This window comes from Rhinolophus hipposideros, assembly GCF_964194185.1.
Source record: "Rhinolophus hipposideros genome assembly, chromosome: 21".
Lineage (NCBI taxonomy): Eukaryota > Metazoa > Chordata > Mammalia > Chiroptera > Rhinolophidae > Rhinolophus > Rhinolophus hipposideros.
In genome coordinates, this window is record NC_138067.1 from 38,821,422 (window position 1) to 38,833,443 (window position 12,022).

General features: G+C 52.6%; 1 protein-coding gene across 1 annotated transcript in view; it reads right to left on the reverse strand.

Annotated features, from left to right (window-relative positions):
• The window catches only part of AKT2 (AKT serine/threonine kinase 2), a 49,467-nt gene extending 41,044 nt beyond the window's left edge, over positions 1-8,423 (reverse strand). The window contains exon 1 of the mRNA XM_081032751.1: positions 8,195-8,423. The gene's annotated coding sequence lies outside the window, so the exon portion shown is untranslated. The remainder of the gene's footprint in view (positions 1-8,194) is intronic.
• Between the last annotated feature and the right edge of the window lie 3,599 nt (positions 8,424-12,022).

Here is a 12,022-nt window from a genome sequence, read left to right on the forward strand (position 1 = left end):
AATTGCATTTTTACTTTGTTAGTTTTAATTATTTAAAATGTAAATGGCCACACATGGCTCGTGGCTAGCAGATTGGAGGTGCAGTTCTACAGAACCTCTGCTAATGGAGCCGCAGGAACCTGAAGGCAGGAGGAAGGGTGGTGGTGAGGCGAGTACCATGATGGTCACAGGAACCAGGGGCCAAGGAGAAGCCCCCAAGAGACACCATCACTCCTGAACCCTGGCCCTCTCAGCCCAGAGCCAGAGCAGGGCTCAGAGGCCCAAATGCAGGCCTGGGGCCCTGATCAGTTCACACCCTGACTACCACTTCCTTCCAGGCTGCAGAGGTCACTTCTCTGAACCTCAGCACCCTCATCTAGGAAATGGGATCTTAATACTAGCCTGATGGAGCGTATCCTTACATTATTTCAAAAGATGCTTTTTCTTAACCACCCAGGGTCGTCCTGGGGATCCAGTGGGACAGGATTCCCGCACAGCTGGGGATGAGGCCAGCACTTTGGAAGACAGGCAGCAATTACACAAAGGCCAACTCCGAAGCCAAGGGCCCGCCCGAGCCTCAGCTAGTCAGAGCGGTGGCAGTGACAGCTATGTGAATACTGTCACCACTTGGTTAAAAGGCATCATCCAGATGATTCATGACATGCCTCTATTAACTTTCTGAAAATATCACCTAAATGAAAATACACAGCTAAAAAAAGGAGACAACTTGCAGACACTACCCCAAAACACATGTTCACACCTGCCGCCACCACCCCCCAGGTTTTTGGACACTAGTTTTGAGAAGCACAGCCTTAAGGGAGCCCAGCCCTGTCTGCCAGACCTGGGCCCTGCCACCTTCCTCTCGCCCCTGCTGCAGCCACTGTTCCGACCTCATCACTGTGCCCCCACCTCAGGACCTTCCCGTGCTGTACCCGTGTGGCCCACTGCTTCCAACATTCACATTCACGGCCTCATGTCTCACCTCAGGAGCCTTCCCCAAGCCCCTTCCCACCAAGGCCAGCTAGATCTCTGTTCCCTTCCTCAACCACACCAAGTGCTATTTCTCTGCCTCCTCCCCTAAGACTGCATGCCACTCGCTGGTGTCCAGAACTACACATGGCACGTAGCAGGTACCCAATAAATTACTTGGTCAAAGAATAGAATACATAAATGACCAAAAAGAGCCAAGGCTGACTGCAGAGGCCCTTTGGGAATCAGACCCCAAGGCACGTGGTAGGGGAGTGCCTCCCACTCTCTTCCCTTCCCCGGGCTCTGGGGAAGGAAGGGGCTGGCCAAGGCCAGAGCTCCACAGGCATTAGGCAACGGAGAGAGACAGCCCATCTCCCAAGTGGGCATCAAATGAAGCTAATCGTGTCATTTCTGGGACAAGTGAGGCCTACTTTGTGCCAGCTGGGTCTAGAAGAGAAAGCAGAAAGATCATTAACATAACAGTAACGACCTCAGAAACAATGGCCATGACATTGGTCGGAGGCAGAAAAGCCAGCCTTAAAAAGCCAGACTCAACCCCAGATAGAACTGGGTTCAAATTGCACGTCTGTCACGAAACAACACTTTGGGCAAATCCAATTTCCTCCCTGGGCCCTCACGTCCTCACTGGTGAAATGAGATTAGCAGCCAGGCTCCCAGGTTATGCTGAGGATTGGCGAGAGCGCCCCGTAAAACCCCAGGGCAGTGCCTGGCACAGAGAGGCCACTCTGCGGGCTCTCAGTAACAACGCGGACTTCCTGTGTAGCTTTCTGCACCTCAGTTTCCTACCTGCAAAATGGGGGTGACTACTGTCCACCTCACAGGCTGCAGTGCGTCGGAGCTAACACACACAACGTGCTCAGAGCCATGTCTGGCCGAGCCGGGCCTCATTGATGAATGTGATCAATGTTTCTGACCAGAGCCCTCCCCACTGGGAACCTCAGTTAATTGGCCTGCCACCCCCTCCCAAGGCTCCAAACCCAAACGTGCTCTGCCAACCAGCAAGCCCAGGCTGGCTGCATCCAGAACCCCTTCTCTGCTCTCAGGTGCCCAGCCTGACGACCTCCAGCAGCAGCGGCAGCAGCAGCTTGGATTCTTCGCAGAAGGCCCCACGTCAAGCACTCTCTAACACATTATTAGTTCCCGGATTCCTCTCTACAGCCCCACTCAGCAGGGATGTTCCCATTTCAGCTGAGCAAAATACACCTGAGAGATGAAATAAGGTCCCCAGGGTTTCCCAGCAACCAAGGGAGGAGCCAGGAGCAGGGTTCACACCCAGGCTGGCTGCCCCCCCCCACCCCAGCCCGGACCACTTCGCAAAGACCCACCAGATGAAGATGACCTAAAACCAGGCTAGGAAGGTCTGGGGAGAGGGGCAAGGTCTGGGGCAGCCGCCCCAGTCCATTCGGAAAGGGCCCACGAGGTGGCAAACCAAGACAGGCTTGGATTTCTGGCCTCACCCTTAGAAACAACATCTGTGGACGAGCTTCCTGGGCAGAACAGCCAGGCTCCAGGAACTTCCTGCGGGGACCTCTGACATGTAGTCTCCCCTCAGCCAGCCCCGGCTTGCTGTCCCTTGCCTCAAGAACGCAGCACAGCTGGGCCCTGCTGTGGGTGCCGAGTTGGCAGTGGGTCCTGCCCCCCAATGGGGCCAGGCTGAGATCCCACCCCGCAGCCCTCCCACACCGACTCCTCCACTCCCTCCCTCCTGGTGCTGCTCCCAGGGCTGTCTCCCCCAGCTGGGCCTCTCACTGCTTGGCTGGTTGTCCAGAAGAGTCTGCCACGGAACCACCCCACCGTGCAGCCCAGAGGCCTGCTGGTTGAGAGCCTTCTACTGAGAGTTCTTGGGAAGGCGAAGAGAGGCCCGGGGAGGGGTGTCCCTGGATCCCCAAGAGGTTTGGAGATCAACTGCAAAGGACACTCCTTCCATCCTCCCAATCCAAGGAAATTCTGGGGACCCCAGGAGGTTTGCTCTGAGGGGTTCCAGTCCTTCCGGGAAGACACCCCAAACGGGCCTGGGAGAATCAACAGCCAGGCTCCTGCTCACTGTGCTAAACCTTAGGTTTGAGGCTCAGGTATGGGATTAGAAGCTACCCTCATTCATGGTTACCGAGTGCCTTCCTGGGCTGGGGGACTCTGGAGCCAAACTGCCCGAATTCAGAGCTTGCCAGTTTGTGGACCCAGCACAAGTTACCAAGGCTTTCCAGGCCTGTTCTCACCACTGCCAGGTGGGAATCGGAGCTGATTCCTCTTCCGTCTGAAGGGTCTTCACACAAGTCCTCCCAGGGCTCCTTCATTGCACTCCAGTCTCTACCTACACATTGCCTCCTCCCGGAGGCCCTCCCTGATCATCCCAGATAAAACATACTAATATCCCCACTCTCTTTCTCCTGATCCCCATTCTCTTTGCTTTTATAACATTGATCTTGACTTGATGTCCTATCATAGGCTTATTTACTGGGTAACTGTCTCTGCTAGAAGGTAGGTCCACAGGCCTAGTCTTCTAAATTCTAGAGCAGTGCCAAGAATGGCATAGGCCCTCAGGCACAGAAGCTGAGCTCGGAAGGCAGATTCAGCAAGTGTTTTGTTTTGTTTTTAATCGGGTATTACTATTACTACTGTTCTGCACTGTTACTTGATATTAGCCCAGCTATTTGGGTTGGGGAGAGTAGGAAGCAAATCAGCCCATTGACCCCTCCCCCCATCTGTCCCTAAAGGGAACAGCCATGAGCCCTGGGGAACACGGTGTGAAAACCACAGAGGAGGGAGGCAACCATCAGGCTTTTGCAGTTTCTAAGGCAGAGATTCTACTCAAGAGGGAAGTGGCAGGCCTGTGAAACTCCCTGACCACCTCTAAAACCTACCCCCAGCCCAGGCCTGAGAACCTCTCTTATGGAAAAAGGTACCTGCTAAAACCCTAAATCGGACCCAAGTTGCTCCTTAGGCCGGACTGCAAGGCTCTGAGTAGCCCAGCCCTCGGCCACCCCCACCCCTACCCCCTCTCTCTTACCCTGTCCTTGCACCTCACCAAGCTCTGTCCTCCCTGTGACTTTTGTACTGTGCCCCCCCCACACACCCCAAGGCTGTTTGTTCTCCTGTCTCCTTGTCAATGCGGAATCAGCTCAAAGGCCTTCCTGACAGCCCAGCTAAAGACGCACCAGTGATTTTAATTCACTGCCTAGCCCCTCCCTTTCATTTGGCCCTCTTTTAGTAAACCAGTTTAGGGTTTGTCTCCCTCAGCTCCATGGGGGTAGGTCCTTTGTCAAGTGCACCCTGTATCTCCAACACCTGAAGCAATGCCAGGCATGCAGTAGGTGCTCAACAAATGGTGGTGGATGAACGAAAAACTTTCCTCAGCTCTGCAATGGCTTTGGGATCAAATCTAAGCTTCTTGACCAGGCCCGGCAGGCTCTGCACAGCCTGGCCCGACTCTATGAGCACTTCTCCAACTCTCCCTGCCCACCCTTCCGCCTCAAGCCTTCAAAAGGGCTGTTCCTAACCTGGGTCAAGGCCATTCCCACTACTCCTGGGGACTGTGATGGAAATACAGTAAAAACATGTATCATGTATAGGAAGAGGGTTTAGCAGAGGCTGACATCTGGAAAGGAGCTGGACTTTTGACCTCTGAGGGGCTCCGGGCAGCAAATGTGTGGGAGAGTGAGAAGACCTGGGTGCTGCATTTGCCAGTTTTTCTTTGGCTTATACATCCCTCCCACTCCAAACCCTCATCTGGAAAATGGAGATGCTAATTTCAGCCCTGCCCTCCTCCTGGTGTTATCCGTCAAGGCTCTGTAACCTGGAAAGGGCCTTCAAAATCCCAGCAGAATGTGAATCACAATTGCTAACATATCCTAGGGCTTACCACGTTGGGCATTCTTCTTAAATGTAGTGAGAGCAAGAAACGTTTACTGGAGGCTTACTGTTATGCCTGCCCAGTTATAAATACTTTTCACAAATGAGCCCATTTAACCTTCACAATAACCTATCAAGGGAGAATTATCATCATTCTATGACACAGATGATGAACTGGGCCCAGAAGGGTAGAGGAACCTGCTCAAGGTCACACAGCCAGTAAGTGGAAGGGATGGATTTGAACCCCGTGCTCTGAATCACTTCTACGCAGTTCTTCATGGAGATTAGATACCAGGACACCAGATTCCTGGATACTGGCTGGGCCGGGCTGGGCGCCTGGATAGCAGGACACCCAAGAGGACTAAGGGTAAGGGGTAGGGAAGGGTGGATGCCCTTGGGACTGCTGACTGGGCATTCACACAATGCCAGCCACCATTCGAGGAGCTTCTCATGGATTAACTCAATCCTCACAACAGCCCAATGCGGGTACTGTTCTGAGCCCACTGCACAGAGATGAACACTATGGCCCAAGGTCACACAGCCAGAACGTGAAAACACAAGAACTTGCATGCATGCCCACTACACCATCCTTGAGCAGAGACTTCTACCACAGGTAGAAGCTGTGTCACCCTCTGCATATCGCTCTTACTATCTTCTCCGGGCTCCCCGAACACACTCTGCCCCAGGTTCAAAGATGCCCTGGCCCAACTCAGGATAGACCAAATTTCATCAGCAAGCCCAGAAGTGCTGGGCTGGCTGCCCGCAGACATGCTCACAGCACTCCTAGGCTCTGGGGACAAGAACAAAATGCCCATAGGTGCAGCTGGCAAGGTGCAAGGCAGGGGCTTTGCGGTGACAGAGACCCACTCCAGCTTGGGACTCAGTGAGCAAGGAGTACATGACACCAGAGACAAGCTAACATGCATTCAAACCCCAGGCTGGCCCTCTAAGTCTGGTAAACCTAGGGCAAGGCAATTCCTATTCTGAGCCTCAATTTCTGGCTCTGCAAAATGGACAGAAACACCATGTCCACCTCTGGGTGCGAAGAAACCACCTACTTGTCGACAAGAGGTACAACTTTGAGGTGCAACGTTGACAGGGGCTCACAGCTTTACCACTTCTTGCTGTGAGACCTGGGGCAAATCATTTCACTTCACAGCAAGTGTCAGTTTCTGCACCTGTAAAATGGGTATCACACTTCTCTCTGCCTCATAGGGATCTCCAAAAGGGGCACAACCTTACCCACCCCATAGGGCTGTTTTGAGATTTCCATGAGGTCTTGTATGTAAAAGGCCTGTCACATGCCTGACATATGGTAAATGTTCAATAAAAACTGGCTATTCACCAGCTCTGGAAATAATTTGCCTCTATGTGCCTCAGTTTCCCCTTCTAAAACAGAATATCATAACAGTACCTATGGTTCTAGGATGTGTTCAGCAACTTAATCCACGTGAAGCATTCTGAACAGCACACAGAATGCATTCAATAAATGTCAGCCATCCATCTCACAATTGTTTTTATTGCTGCTGTTAACCCCATCAGGCAAACCCTCTAAAACTGGCAGGAGACCAGAAAAATAAACCCTTAGTGGAGAAAAACTGTAGAGCCACCATGGCCTCACAGGGATCTTTTTCTCCAGGAACCACAACTCACAGGAGCCAGTCAACGTGGACGCTGATGCCGTGGACCAGAAGCGACCATCTGTCCACTTTGACCACATCATCAGCCCATGTTAGTTGGGTCAATCAGGGACCGCAGCCAGCCCTCTGGGAACTCCAGACCCAAGGCAAAGGTTACTGGGCAAGCCAAGGTCATAAGCTGGCCTGGAGAACAGGGACAGTGGCCTCAAATCTGGGGCTGGCTGCTCCAAGCATCCACCCAAAGGCCACGGTGAGAAACCAGATCTGTGGGGAATCTGGCTGTCCCAAATCCTTCAGAGCAGTTTTCCTCCCTGGGTCGGGCTGGCACCCCCACCCAAGTCCCCTTGGCCTATGCAAAGAGGAACAGCTGGGAAAACAGTGCTTAGCGTCACTGCCGACTAATGGTGAGGCCAACTGTTATCGCCTGATGGGGAACGTAAACATGATGGGCAGTTGGGACTGCTAAGCCAGAGAGACAAGCAGCCTCAAGGAGAACAGAGGGGCCTGCGGTGGCTGATGCCTGGCCCCTTCACACCCACCACCAACCAAGGTCAGGCCCACAGGTCTGACTTAACTCCCCATGCTTCTCTGGGAGGGGAAGAGGAACAAGGTTGCACGGCAGCCCATGGAGCACCTCATTACTCCAGTCTAGACCCCTTGCTGAGTCCAAGCAGCCTCCAAATCAGAGGAAGGGGCTCCTCAGAATCCCAAGCATCAAGATGTCCCCAGCCACCTTGTCATAGGAGAGGCGTCCCTCCAAACGCTCCTTCCTCCCAAGTCTTAAGCAGGACCCGGAGCGCACAGCTCCTAAAATCCAAGCTCGATAACCCTTCCGTTCCCTAAACGGAGGAAAGCTCAAAACACTGCAAACACTGGCTTCTAAGACATCTCACCCTCCCCAAGGAAAGAAAGACTTGCCACAGAGGTGTCACACACATCTTAAAATACGGTGTAATCCCATGAAAGGGTTCTGGGGTAAACAGCAGCCCAGTGTCCGCCCAGTTTCCCCTCAAAGTCACTACGTTCAATAAACGGTGATCCTCCCTTCAGCTCAGCGCAAACCCCAAGCCCCACCCCCCAAGCTTGGGAGGCAGAAGCCCCTCCTCATCACTTGCACTACAGCCCTCCTAAAATACTCCCCTGAACACCCACGTGGGCCTGTCCCGTCCCTCAAAAATTATAAACTTAACAGCCCTCCTCCTTTGATGTAGCGTTCTCTGTGTTCTAAGGATGGCTCCCCCCAGTGGTATAACCCAGACGGCACTCCCCCGGCCACACTCGGTACAGCTCCCTCCCCAGAAGCCCCCACCTCGCTCAACGAATTATAGGAACTGCTCCCACAGCCCCAAGTAGGTACAGCCCCCTACACTGGGCAAGGTGCGCCCCCTCAAGGGCTCAGCGCTCGCCCGCCGGGCGCGTTCTGCCTGCCCGCCCCGTGGGCTCAGCCCGCCCCACGCACATGCTGGGGTCCGCGCCCCCAGCCCTTCAGTGGTACGGTCCTCGCACTTTGGAAGCCCCTCGCCGCTTCAGTGGTACGGCCCGCCGCCCCCGGCCCCTGAGGGTTAGAACTACCACCCCCGCGCGGCCACCCCCACTCAGTCCCGGAAGGGGGGGTTCGAGGACCGCGGTCCCCGCCCGGCCGGCACTGGTGGTACGGCCCAGCGCGGCACTGCGGGGGGTCCGGACGCGACCACCGCGGGGGGGGGCCGCTCGGGGACACGCGCTGGCGCACTCACCTGTCACCGGCGGCCGCCCAGCCTCTCCGGCGGGGCTCTACTCCCGCCCATCGCCACGCTGCGCTTGGTCCCGCTCCTGTGTTTCCTGGCTGCAGTGGCGGCGGCGGCGGCGGCAGAGGCGGCGGCAACGGCAGCAGCGGCGGCGGCGGCAACGCCTTCTCCGAGCCAGACCCAACGGCTCGCGCGGCGCGGCCCCCCCGCCCCCTCCCCCCAGCCCCCGCTTACCGCCCCCTCCCACCCTCTGGCCGGAAATACCGCCTTCTCCTGCCACAAACAGGAACTGACGCAAAAGCGAGAGTTGGCCTCGGAGAGCGCTAGAGCGCACGCGCCAGGAAGGGGCGAAGGCGGACTCGGAGCAGGGCGCCTGCGTACAATAGACAAGTTTGGGCCGGTGTTGGTTAGGGATGGGCCTCGCGCAGGCGCCGGACGGAAAGAAGAGATGGGAGTGAGCAGGCGCAGTACGACCCTGACTGACGCCCGCTTTCCCTAGAGGCTGGTCGCAGTGATGTTTCCCGGCAGCCCCTGGTCCTTATTTACATACGCTTTGATCTCGTTTTTCCCGGGTCTGGCTTTTCCTCCCAGGTTCCGAAAGCCCGTGAAGAGCCCTGGACCTGGAGGCAGCAGGGGTTGCCTTTTCAGTATGTTCCTCATGGTTGAGCTCAGGCTCTGAAACCACACAAAGCCAGCTTTGCATTGTCTTCCTCGCGACTGGGCAGAAGGCTCCACCGTTTTTTTCTGTGCCTCAGTATCCACATCTGCAAAATGGAAACGATCATACCTGCGTCACTAGGCGATTGCACTATTTTATGTAAACAGAACAGTTTATGTCAATTAGACATCCTCGGACTCCAAAATATTCGTATCTGTTTATCGTATATATGCAATTAAATATGGGATATAACTTTTTTATGGGGTAACTTGGGCCTTCAAAGGCCTTAAAATCACCCGACAAGAAAAATTTTGCACACATCCTGGCCCAATTTATTAGCTGGTGAACTAAACAGCTGTGAAACATCTGGCTCCCAGTCCCTTCTCTCGAAAGGCTTGGGTGGGGCTTGTTAGCTTATGAATTTGGGTTCCAGTATGCCACACGGCTTGGCAAGTATGTATTGGTTAGTGCATACTTTTTCTAGAAGGCCTGGCTGGGAGTTGAAGAATGCTGGGTCCACCTAAGTCTTTGAGAGTGTGTCTGGCAGATGCTGCTCAGGGGTGGGCTTTAGATTCCCCGTACGTGAACCTAATGCTGGAACTAGCCCTTAGCTAATGAATGGGTTTCCAGCTTGGAACTTGCTGCTCTGTATTTCTAATTCGTCGTCTTGCCCCATCACAGTGTTGGTAACTCTGACCATTGCCTCCCCTACCACAGCCCTGGCCATTTTAGAGTCTCAGTGTCTGGTGACAGGTCTGTCTCCTTTGCTGCACAGAGAGCCCCAAGAAGGAAAAGACCAGGACTGTCTCAGTCATCACTGCGTATCTAACTGCCCAGTAAAGGCCTGGCAGAGCGGGCCCTTGGGGAATATTTGTTTCACCCTTCTGCTCTAATCTAGACTCAAGGTTACTGTGGCCTACCCTCTTCTTTCCTCTTCATGCTGAACAGCTCACAGTCTATCCCTACCTCAGGTCTTCCTGGTGACTGCAATCCCTGCCCCTCCTAGGGTAAAGGATGGAGTATCTCACTGAAAGCTCCCATGTGCTTGTGTAGAAACTCCCTGGGACACTAGTAATGGCTTTCAAACTATTTTAAGGCCTGGTACACACATATGGGTACTTACAGTATAATGAAACAAGTGTTATGAAATTCTATTTACTCTTACGTATGATGCATTCTAACATTTAATTTTTTTCAGTGCTGTTTGAGACCCGGCTGAATTGATTTCCTGACCCATTAATGGGTCGTGCCTTGCAGTTTGAAAAACACTAGTCTGGGGGGTGAACAGCACTCACTGGCTTTGGAGATGGACAAGCCCTAGTTCTACATATGCCTTTCCTGTGTCATCAAAATAACTTCACTTCTCTTAGCCTGCTTTTCCTCGTTGCAAAATGTCAATCGAATTTATTTAGCAATTGTTAAGAGGCCGGGTTCTTTTAACACCGTCCCACCAATGCTGTCAACACCCTCTGGGAGGTTAGTGCAGCAGTATTTGTCCCAGAACAAGTTAGCGGTAGGATTTGAACCCTGGCAGTATCGTATAAGAGCCTGTACTTTGAACTCATATCATGCAGGAAAGTATTGGCCCTATTTTTGTCCCGTGTTGCTTCAGCAAACCACTTAATTATCTTTTGGGGGCCTCAGTCTCTCAATTTCCACATCAAGGGTGATTGAGGAGAAAATTCCCTAAAACCCCAAATTGTTCTCTACCCTCTAATCTGTTCTGTGAACTCCCCGCCCATAACTATAAATATGGGCTGCCCATGCATTTTTCTGGGGAGAAGGACCGGTAGCTTCTCATCATGTCTGCTCAAAAGCCTAGATTCAGAAAAAATGATTTAAGAATCCTGCCCTGAGGGACGGAGAGGGCATCTCCTCAAAGCCCCCTTCTGTCCCCAGGTAGCAGACGGCAGCCCCTGGAGGCCATTTCAACCCTTCTCACAGAGGTTGGGTTCCCAGCGGTGACTGGACAAGCTGCATGGACCAGCTCTTAGAATTCCCAAATGGGGAGGTTTCTACTCCATCCCACAAGGGCTGAGGGTCTATCCCAGAGAGTGGTGGCGGTGGCCATGAGGGCAGGGGAACCTCCTTGCCACATGGGCAATTAGGAAATGAAAGCAGAAGGAATCCGAATTCTCCCTTTCTTCATCCTAAGCAGAGTGTTTTCAGGGGAGAAAGTCCACAGCATTAATCCGATTCTCAAAGAAGTCTGACACCACTTTTTAAAAGTTTTTATTTAAAAGGGTTTCCCACATTATACAGAAATGTTGAAATAATATTTTTGACTCCCCAGCCAGAAGTTACTAAACCCCACCCTAGATGCTACTGTGTTGGGAAGATCCTTTTAGAGTCATTTTAAGTGTCTGGCAGAAGTACAGATGAACCTCAAGGATTCTATAAATGTTAGTTCCAATTTTCTTTTTATAAAATGTGTTTCTTTCAAAAGTTGTAATAGAAGACACCATGCCTATTCAATATTTTAACACGTAGGAGATTCCAAAAATGTTTCCGTGGTCATGCTAGGCTACTGCACTTTGGGGCAGACTTTGAAATGAAGCTTTTTCTCCCCTCGGTAAAATTGAACACCTTGTTGATCTGCTCAGAACACATAGATGGCTTCCCATCCCACGTGGAATAAAAGCTAAAAGCCTCACCACTGCCTTCAGGGCTCTCTGTGAGCTGCCCCTGCCCATATTTTAACTTCATTTCAAGCTACTCTTGCCCTTGACCACCATGTGCTAGACACACTAAGCTCTTTTCTGCCCCTCCAGAAAGACGAGATGTTCCCACCTCAGGGCCTTTGTATCTGCTGTTCCTCATGCCTGAGCTGTTCACCCCAATCCTGATCTTTGCATGACTGGCTCCTTCTTGTCTGTCGGAACTCAGTTCACATATCACCTCTTTAGAGACTTTCTCTGACCATCCTACGTCCAAAAGAGCTGCCACTATCTCTTTAGCATACCCGAATCCCCTACCTAGCAGTTAACGCTAAAGAATATTTTTGTAGTTTATTTTGTAACTGTCTTCCACAAACCAGAATATAAATTTTCCCATGAGGGCAAAGATCTTGTCTTGGGCACCACTGTTTCCCCAGCCCCTAGAACAATGTCTGCCACATAGTTGGGGCTTGGGGAATCAATAAATATTTGTTGACTGATTGTAGTTTTGATTAGGCAGGG